Here is an 11,238-nt window from a genome sequence, read left to right on the forward strand (position 1 = left end):
TAAAAGGGATGAGAGTCACCACCCTTTACAATAGGAAAAACAACAAATAACATCTTGGGGTAACTATAACCAAACTAGTAGAAGGCATATATTGTATGGTCTTGTGTCTTTAAAGAAGGAAATTAAAGAAGATACTAGAAAATGGAAAGATCACCCATGATCTTGAATTGGTAAGATAAATATAGTAAAACCTCCAATTTTGCCAAAAGCAATCTACAGATTCAAAGCATTCCCAGGAAAAATCCTAGCACATTTATTACTTCACTGCCCTTGAAAAAACAATACTCAACAGTATATGGAACAACAAAAGAGTCACAATAGTCAAAACAATGCTGTATAATAAAGGAACTTCAGAAAGCATCACATTCTCCGACTTCAAACCCTAAGCTCTATTATAGAGCTAAAGTACCAAAAAGCGCACTTGATATTGTCACACATATAGAAAGGTAGACAAATGGAACTGAAAATCTTGATATTTACCAACACACCTACAAATTCCTGAGTTTTGATGAAACAGGAAAAATAATACAATGGAAGGAGGCAATCATTTTCAACAAATTGTTCTGGCAAAACTGGATGATGATATGTAGAAGACTACAAAGAGACCCATGTGAATCGCTATACACAAAACTTAGAACACATGGATCAAAGACCTAAACATTAGTCCAGCTGCCCTAAACCTCTTAGAAGAGAAAGTACGAGTTACTCTTGAAGGAATTTTTACAAGAGAGTGTCGCCTCTACTTTGACCAGCAAAGAAAACACAAGGTTCAGACTCTTCTTTAAGCAGTTTATTCAGGAACCTTGTATAATCTTCTGACCCAGGGGGCAGCCCAGCCCACAGCTTAAAAGCCCTTGGGCAGTCAACCCCAGAACGCCATGCGGTGAAAAACAAAAACAGACAGGTACATATACACAGAAGCAAGCCAGATTCTCAGCTTTTAGCCAAATATGGAATTGTTTAATACAGAGAGTACTCGCCATCGGGAAGGTGGAGGGCAGAAACCAGTGCCATTTTTAAGGCGAGGCACTTCGCAGCTCTCTACAGGAGAATTATGACTAGTCATAATACCAAACAGTGGGATCAATATTTTATAAATGAAACCTACTGAACCTGAGAGTCATATGTAAGGCAAAAGAAACAGTAGACAATGTAATGTAAAGAGGCTTTATGTCCCCATAAGTCCAAAAGTCTTAATGACTATATACGCATATGTTGGGACATAGATGGGCATCACATTATGGGCCAGGTTATAGTTTCAGTCGTGAAAAGTGGGGAGAACAATGGAGGAGCCAGAACAAAGAGTTGCTTTGGATGTGGACAGCCAGGACATTTCAAAAGGAACTGCCCCCGGGTGTGGCAATGCAATTGAGCCCTAGGCCAGGGCTTTGCCCACGTTGCTGTAAGGGTCATCATTGGAGCAAGTAATGTAGGACAAAGACAGACGCTCTTGGTAATCCTTTACTGGCTCAGGGAAACTGGAAGCAGGGCTAGCCTCGGGCCCCTCAAGCCAAGGTGTATGGGGCAATGGATACACCTGTAACTCACCCTATACAGATGATCAGATGATCCCTCAGATAATCCCCTTTATGTCCAGGACCTTACCTGAGGTACCCCAGGAAGCACAGGATTGGACCTCTGATCTGCCACCGGTGCAATATTAACACCACAAATGGACACTCAAGCCTTGAGAACAGGAGTCTTTGGCCACTTCCCCCAGGAACAATAGGGCTATTATTAGGACGCAGAAGTGCCTTGTTGAAAAGAATTAGAGTTATTCCAGGAGTAGTGGATTCAGACTTTCAAGGAGAAATATAAATCATGTTTAGGGCAGAAATGGGGGTATTAATGATACCACAGGGTGCTCGGATAGTGCAATTGGTTCTTCTCCCTATGTTCAAAACCAACAATCCCTTTTTAAAGGACATCAGGGGATCTGCTGGTTTGGGGTCCACAGGTCCCATGGGTGCCTTTTGGGTTTCAACTCTTGAACAGCGCCCCATGCTCACCCTTACCATACAAGGTAGATGATTATCTGGACTTGGGGACACAGGGGTGGACTCCTCAGTAATAGCAAAAAGAGCATGTCCTCTTCAGCCAGCCTCCACTCATTTACAAGGAGTGGGAACTGCTGTACTCCAGAATGTAGTACTCAGTTTCTTAAATGGTCAGATGATGAAGGACATACAAGAATTTTTCAGCCTTTTGTGTTATGTCATATACCTGTTAATCTTTGGGGGAGAGATGTTCTTCAGGCCAAAGGAGCAGTCCTTACTACTGAACCTGTTAAAAAATATGCTGGCTGACCAAGGTTATGTACAAGGAAAAAGACTGGGTAAATTCCTACACGGTGACCCTCAGTCTGTTGCATCCAAAAATTTAATTATCAAAAGAGCCGGAGATCGCTCTGGGATGGGAAATTTTCCCTAGGGGCTATTGCTATGTAGCCTGGTCCCATTTCTAGTATCTGGAAAACTGATAACCTACTGTGGGTGGAGCAATGGCCCTTATCTATTGAGAAGTTACAGGCTGCACATCAACTTGTAAAGGAACAATTAGAGGCAGGACATATTGTTACTTCCACTTCCCCATGGAATACCCCAATCTTTGTTATAAAGAAAAATTCTGGAAAATGGAGACTCCTACAAGATATCCGAGCTGTTAATGATTGCATGTAAATTATGGGAGTAACACAACCTGGCTTTCCTTCCCCTGTGGGTATTCCTCAAGGCTATCATTTATTAGTAATCCACCTAAAATATTGCTTTTTTTTTAGCATTCCTTTGCAACCTCAGGATAGTGAGCGATTTGCATTTAGCATTCCTTCTATTAACTTTAAAGAGCCCTATAAAAGATATCAATGGGTGGTCTTGCCTCAAGGAATGGCCAATAGTCCCACTATTTGGCAAATTTATGTATCATTGGCCATTGCCCCTATTAGAGAGAAATTTCAATCCCTATATATTATACATATGATATTCTTTTAGCCGGCCTGGATTCTAAGGAAATGAATGAGGCTTTTGGAGAATTGCAACATAATCTTCAATTAGCGGGTATAAGATTAGCCCCAGAAAAGGGGCAACAAGAATTTCCCTATCAATACCTGGGTCATCATTTGTTATTTTCTGGTATCCGTCCTCAAAAGATTACTTTAAGGCTGGATAATCTGACCACCCTTAATGATTTTCAAAAATTATTGGATGACATAAATTGGGTTCGATCTAGTTTGGCCCTACCCACTGGGCAGCTTAGACCATTATTTGATATTTTACAAGGAGATTCTGATCCCACTTCTTCGCACCTTAACACCTGCTGTGGGAGAATGTATACAGCTTATGCAAAAATATCTCCAACCTGCACATTTAAATTATATTGACTATTCTCAGAACTTGATGTTATTAGTCTTTGCTTCAGGTATTCCCCTATTGCGGTATTTTGGCAAACTGGTCCTATATTATGGGTGCATGAACATGCAGCCCCAAGAAAGACAGTTAGATCTTATCCTCAGGCAATGCTTTCTATTATTCAAAAGGCATACAAAATGAGTATTCAAGTTTTTGGCAAGATGCCAGATGTAATTGTTACTCCCTATACTCAACAACAGATACAATTGATTCAACAGTTTAATGAGGAGTGGGCACATTACTTGTTTTCTACACCCTGCTGCTTTGATAGTCATTTTCCTTCCAGTAAGTTAGCTCATTGTTTTAAAAATCACCCTGTGTGTTTCCCCAAGGTTATTTCCCAAAATCCTCTGAAGGGGGTCTGTAATGTATTTACAGATGTCTCTTCAAATGGTTGTGCAGTAGTTGTTTCTTTTCCCATTATCAAACGCTCTATACTTAAAGTGAAGTCTGCACAATTCGAGGAACTAGCTGCAGGAATTAGCCCTTCAAGATTTTTCTGATGAGCCATTTAACTTGTACACGGATAGTAAATATGTCTATCATATATTGGCTCCCTTAGAAACTGCTGCTTATATAGCTCCAGTGTCTCATGTACAAGAACATTTACTAGCCATACAAAGCCTACTATGGAGGCTCTCTCATCCAATTTTTGTAGGATATCTCCGAGCGCATTCTGATTTGCCTAGCCCTTTAAGTGAAGAAAATACCATTTTGATTTTAAAACTAAAAGAGGTAGTACAATCATAATGATCAGAGAATCTGGTTATGAAGCAGCCTGCAAAGCTCATACAACCTTCCAGCTTAATACATGGTCACTTAAATTCCATTTTAAAGTTACTAGAGACCAAGCTATTGATATAGTTATGGCCCCTATGTGCAGAGTTCTTACCTGTTCCACACCTTGGAGTTAACCCCTGTGGTGTCACACCTAATGATATCTATCAGATGGATGTTACTCATGTTCCTTCCTTTGGTCGACTACAATTTGTTCTTGTATCTGTGGATACCCATTCTCATTTCATATTTGCCTGTATTCATACTGGAGAAAGGCTTAAGGATGTTAAGAGCCATTGTTTACAAGCCTATGCTTATATGGGAATGCCCAGACAATTAAAACCTGATTATGGCCCTGCTTATACTAGTCAAGGTTTTAACGCTTTTTGCAAAAATAAAAAAAAAAATTATCTCACGTAAAATGGATATCCCTTATAATCCTCAGGGTCAGGCCATGGTGGAACATCCACATCTCACAATTAAAGCCTATCTTCATAAAACAAAACAGGGGGAGTTTACAGGATCTCCTCATAATCACCTTTCTCTTGTCCTTTATATTTTAAATTTTTTAACTATTGATGGTGCTGCTCGATCTGTGGCCAACAGGCATTGGGGCCCTGGGTCATCTGACTATGGCTCAGTTATGTGGAAGAGTGTCACTACTGCAAAATGGGGAGGCCCTGACCCAGTTCTAGTATGGTCTCAAAGGTCAGTTTGTGTGTTTCCACAAGATGCAGATAACCTTGTTTGGGTGCCTGAGTGGATGATTCAACATATGCAGAGGGATGGTGATTTAACAGCCAGAAAGAAGGTCTGATGGGTCTTCAAGAATCTACCTATCCTTATGCCAGTGGGTCTGAGTAGCCATGGGTCTGAGTAGCCATATGTGGCCTTTTTTTCCAGACCATTAATTATAGTTTGGATCAAGTGGCTATAAATTTATACTTTTATACAAAGGACAAGAATTTCAATTTCATCTCAGGTACTGTATTCTGGTTCCATTCTTATTATTGTAAACAATGCTAATAATTTTGGAAGAAGTTTCAATTGTTCTCAGCAGGTCTGCCAAATGTAACAGCTGTTGTGGGGACGTACCCAGGTGTGCAGCACAGAGGATAGGAGATTCCGGGATCATGGCTGCCAATGCTGCCTTTACCACTGAAGCAACAGATTCTACCATAGCCCTCTCTCAATCTGTAAATCCTGCAAGCACAGTAGATCAACTATCAGGTGATTTGGCTTAAGTCTTAGCCACCCAAATCACACTTTATTATCTAGTACAAACTGGCATTTTTAAACTAAATTTACAAACTAACCTCCTATAGGAACACTTGAATTTTTGTGAGAAGCTCATATGTCTTCTTGTTCTGTCTTTCACACATATCTGTGTTAATTCATCATTTTTCTCCAGAAATCCTGGAGTGATCAGTTTTTAAGTTATACACATGCTTTAGCCATGCAGGTCATTAACATCTATGAAACCTGAGTGCCACTTGCCAATGCAGAAAGCTTTTTACAAGGACTTCAACTTGTGGGCAGATCATTTGGGTTTGTAGGCCTTGCACTTGGTGCTATTTTGCCATAGCACTAAAGAGGCCCGGACCAACTTTCTAACAAGACAGATACTGTTTTTGACTCAAGAGAAAATGCCTCTGCCCACGTGTGGCTGAACAAACTATTCACCAGTGAAGGGCAAGGCAGTGGGGGCAAATATCTAACCTAAGATAGGAAGGTTACGGGCCTGGGTGACTTCTCCAATGATGGGTAAGGAATTATGCTGATGGTCTCTGCCACCTAAGGCAGGTGTTAGTTTATATTACAAGAAAGGGGGACCTGTAGGGCCCTGCATGGACCCCTGAGGCGCCTTGAGCTAGCCTGAAGCAGTTGGCGGGAACTCCTTGCCCCAAGGCTTTTGTTGGTCGTCTTCCCGTTTTGATGACACACACCTGGTGACAATACACACCTATTAGGGAGGAGCTAAACTTCCTATAATTTTTCTACTGTGCTGTGAGTCAGTATTTAAGCCCATTCTTTCCCCACTATTATTGTTGTTGTTGTTGTTGTTCGTCTCCACCGTTATTGTTTCGCGGGTTCTTTCCCTTCTTTTTAGTTTTATTTTTTCCTCCTTCACGTTTTCTCCCTGCACGCCCTGCCCACGCCTGTGTCCCCCCTCACACACATGACCTGGCCCAAGTCAAAGAACAGAAAATAACAACAAACAACTAAAAATAAACATGCATATCATACATGTAACATAGGTGGAGCAAGTGCAAATATGTAACCCACATATATAACCCAACCGCCAATGTATCGACCACGTATTTATTTCCCCTCCAACCCCAACCACACCCTGGTAAAGCAAATATAAACATGTTATCCATGTGAATTCATGTGTTTACTGCATGTCCTCGTGTTAATTACATGAACTCGTATGTAAACTCTGAGGGCTCCTACGTTTGCTGCAGCGGCTCAGATGTTGCCCACATGACTTCGCGTGCTACTTACATGCTAAGTATGTGACACCAATGCAAACTACCCAGTTACACATGCTAGCTACATGGGATCTCACAGTAAGTACATGAAGCCATAATGTAAGTACATGACCATGTATGGTAAGTACATGAATACCATGTTGTGCACATGGGCTCACATATTAATTACAAGGGATCACATGTCAAATACACAGGCTCACATGTTAAGTACACGGGCTCACATGTTAACTACATGGACCTACAAGGCAAAAACATGACCTCGTAAGTCAACTGCACAAACTCACATATCGAGAGGCTCACATGTCAACTATACGCGCTCACATGCCATGTACCCAGGTTCCAATGCGCACTGCACTGGCTCACATGGAAACACCATGACTCCATATGTGAACTGCATGTAATGGAGGCGGCACCAGCCGGGATGTCATGTGTACACGCGACATACATAAGTGTTGTGGAGCTGGCGCATTAGGATGACAGAAGCCACAGGCACGACATGCGTGTAAAACAAACGACAAGCATGTAAATCACAGGGACTTCATTTATTCAGCTACATACATGTGTGCACACACTCCTGTTCACCAGAAGCAGCCCACGCAGCGCAGGAAGCTCAAGGCGTCACAGAATCCATCATGTTGCAGCGATGACTCCAGGCTTGCACGGGACAGCGGAAAGAGCGCTCGGGCCAGGCGGGCAACATTGGCGGTGGAGATCTAGGCAGGGCCGCAAATGAGTGTGGGTGGAGCCAGAAGTGTGTGTGGGCTGGGCTGGAAGTGAGTTTGGTGCAAGCATGCTGTGACAGGAGTGGCCACGGAAGCCCCACATGGCTCACCTCCATGTCCTGTCCAGTCACGTGCACGCACGAGCCAAGACCTTGGCCAGGGACGCGGGGAGAGATGTCATGGAATCCACAGAATGGGGATACGGTGAGGGTGCAACCTCCAGGGGGCAGGGGGAGGCTGCGCGAGAGGGCGCCATCTGCCCAGGCCTGGGGAGATGGGCAGCCAGGGGACATGTGAGGAATCGCGACAATATACACACGTGTTCGGGGTCACCTGTCACAGACACACGTGACCACACCCACCCACCCCACCCCCTTTCCGCCCCCGCCCACCTGACCCTGGAACTCCATGGGCTTCAGCCCTGAGTAGATGGGGATGAAGCAGCTGGCGAGAAGGACCTGCACCTGAGGGGAAACATAGGACACGCATGAGGGGAAACATGGGACACACATGAGCAAAACAATACACGTATGTGCAAACATGCAACACGCATGTGCAAACACAGATAAAACATACATGTAGGAAACACGGAACATGACACATTCTTACACTTGCGGCCCTGCCCCCTCACCTATACGAGGTCCTCATGGGAACTGGAACACCAAGCGGTTCTGGAATGTGTTCACTGCAGTCAAGGACACATAGAGCCGGCCCTGCGCCAGGACGTGAGCATGGGCTGGGAGGATCCGGTCCAGGCTGGACCTGATGGTGCAGGGGAGGGGGGACACATGTGACCTGTTACCCCTGACATGTGATCCACATGCATGACCCATGACATGTAACATGTACCATGTGACGTGTGCCCCACCCCACCCCCCTTTCGCCCCCCATGCACCTCAGCTGCTCCATGAGGTGGAAGCTGGGTGTGGCCGTGCCCAGTGGTTGCTGCCTGGCATCCTCGGCCAGGCTGTGTGCGAAGCCTGTGCAGGCCTGTGGGAAGGGTGGGAACCACACACGTGACCCCTGACATGTAACATGTCACATGTAACATGTCACATGTGCCCCGCCCACACTCACCTCCAGCTGCTCAGGGGAAGTCAGCAGCACTGCTGCAACCAGGGCCCCGCCCGACGCCCCTGCCTAGCCCCTGACATCACCCAGCAGCCCTGCCCCATGTGCCTACAGCCCGGCAGCCACGCCCAGGTGGTTAATGCCCAGGAATCCACAGGCCCTGAAAGACAGGTGGAAGGGCGGGGCCATCCGGGGTGGGCCAGAACCTATGGGGCGTGTGGGCGGAGTTTCTGGGGGAAGGATGGGGTCACGTGAGGAAAGGAAGCCACGCCCCCTCACAAAAAAGAATGACAGAAATGGCTTCTCTGTCTTCACTGCTGCCCTCCTGGACTACGTTTCCAAGGAGGCTGCATGCTGGGCCTTGTTCCCTGTGACATCACTGTCTGGCGAATTCCCCTCAGCTTCCCACACTGTGGAATTTTCCCAGCAGTCTCGGAGCCCTGCCCATCTCAGGGTGGAAGGGGACTATGATTCCCAGCATCCTTTGCTACGCTTACAGTGGTCACTGTTTGTGTCCTCACTGGTGCGAGGCTCCCTTCAGTGTCCTACCTAGATGGCGGCTTCTCTGTATGAAGCCTCTGTTCCCAAGGCCACTGCCAGGGACGATTACTGCCTCCATGCACTGCAGGGCCGGACCAGGCGGTCACTCTGTGTGTGATGGCACAAGGCAGCGCCTACTCATTCCAAGTCTGCAGCAATGGCGTCATTGCATTCTTTCTCACAGATTTGAGGAATAAAATGAATGAATAAAGAGATAATTTCCCATAATTCATCCCTAGAGAGATAACAAAATGATATCAACATTGATATCAATAAATAAATAAATAATGAAATCACAAGACACAGATTAACACCAGCATGGTGGATGCAGACTCTACTCATACTGGAGTAGAAAAAGACAGATTTGAATAATGAAATAATCAGATAGTTAGATCATCCGTTTCACTTGAATCACACAAGGTGGCGCCAAACTTCAGGGATCACAGATTAAATAATGAAAGAATTTAATAATTACATCTTTAAATATGTAAGCAGTTGACCTTTTTTTGTATCATCAATACCTGGGCAGACTTGCTGAACTGTCATTGTGTATGCAGCGTTTTTAGAAGATATCACATATTTAATGTAGGACGGCTGCCTCAAAAGAGATGGACTGAAATACAACAATCCCTAAGTCTACTCTAACAAATGGATTATCACCTTCCTGAAGGAAGTCAACAATGGCAAACTCACCTTTTGATGAATAATTGCGAGTCTTATTATCTTTCGTTCCATACTTTCACTTCTTAGGAGAGAGAGTATTCATAAACTGAAGACTTTGTACTGTTTCTCCACAGACTATGTTCTCTGATGATTAGGTAATCTTGAATTTGGTAACCAGTAAAAGCTGTAGGCACACTTCCAGAGGTGTGGCTATGATTTGTTTAAGCGAATCACATGCTGTCATGAAAAGTTTTAGGAGATAGTTATCTTGGGAGACTGTAATGTCCCATAATAACACTTTCTCGAAGCTGCTCTCTGGTCCTTGGCCCATGTTACCAGGATACAGAGTGCAAGCATGGTTGCCAGGCAACATTTATGAACCAACATTCTGTCACAGTCTAGTGCCTCTCCCGCATGCTAAAAGGAGTATACCCACCCATGAACTAACCTTACATCCTCACCGAGTTTCTCACAAAAACAAAGCAGGGCTCTGTCTTTTGAGTTCTACATATTTACTAGTCTCTCAAGATACAACATGCCTATAGTGACATAAGCACGAAAACGAAAGAATCATTGTGCAATTCAAGTACAATGATGAGTATTTTAAACCTGTTTTCTATGCTTCAATTTTCTAATTTCTAGAATGGAAACAACAGAATTAATCACCTCTACCATAATCCTTTTCTCTTTATTGAAAATAAAATAAACTGCTCTTCATTCTCTTACCTTTAGAGGTACTTGATCCCTTGGTTTCTAGGCATTGTTTAGATTTGCATTAGGCTGATGATTAAGGATTTTTGAGCAGTGTCTTCTGTTTCTTTCAGTCATTTTGGATTCCACAATTGACTGTTTCCTATTAAGTCCTGTACCCCGCTTTCTAATATGGATATTTAGAGTGATTTATTGTTGGTGGTGTGTCATGTTATCAGCCCGACAGTGTTCATTAGATGAGATTCCCTGATCAGGAGATTATACAGTTATTCCATTTTTAAAATCGGTGGTCACTGTGTCCTTCATGGGTCAGTTCTCTTGAGACCTCTCAGAAACCGATGATGCAAAACAGTACAGTTTTTTTTTAAAATCGTGTAATCATTCAATTATTAAAAATCTACTATTACGTAATCAGTAATCCCCGTATAAGGCAGTGCCCCTCATTCTCTGGGCACTGCTTCTGGTACCGATCTCCTGCTTTGTCAGTCACACAGAAGCCAAATGACGGATGACACCATCATTACTTATGCAATCAAATGAGTTAATAATTGGATAGTCCTCCATACTTAACTTTCATAAGATGGAACCCAACTCCAGTGATTGCCAAGGAAGTAGTACTTAGATAATTAAATAATGCCACGTGATTAACTCCCATGGAGGAATGGCCCGACTCCAGTCAAGAAGAACAACACCTTCATCAATTTAAATAATGAATATATAATGAAAAATGATTGAATAATGTCATGGTGGTGCATACTTAAATCTCTCATGGAGTAGTCAGACTGATCTCTTCCTGGAATAATGAGCAATTTGAAAAATTAAATTGATAATTAGTGGGCCTTTTATATTAACATTAAT

The sequence above is a fragment of the Phodopus roborovskii genome, unplaced genomic scaffold (genome assembly GCF_943737965.1).
Source record: "Phodopus roborovskii unplaced genomic scaffold, PHOROB, whole genome shotgun sequence".
Taxonomy (NCBI): Eukaryota; Metazoa; Chordata; class Mammalia; order Rodentia; family Cricetidae; genus Phodopus; species Phodopus roborovskii.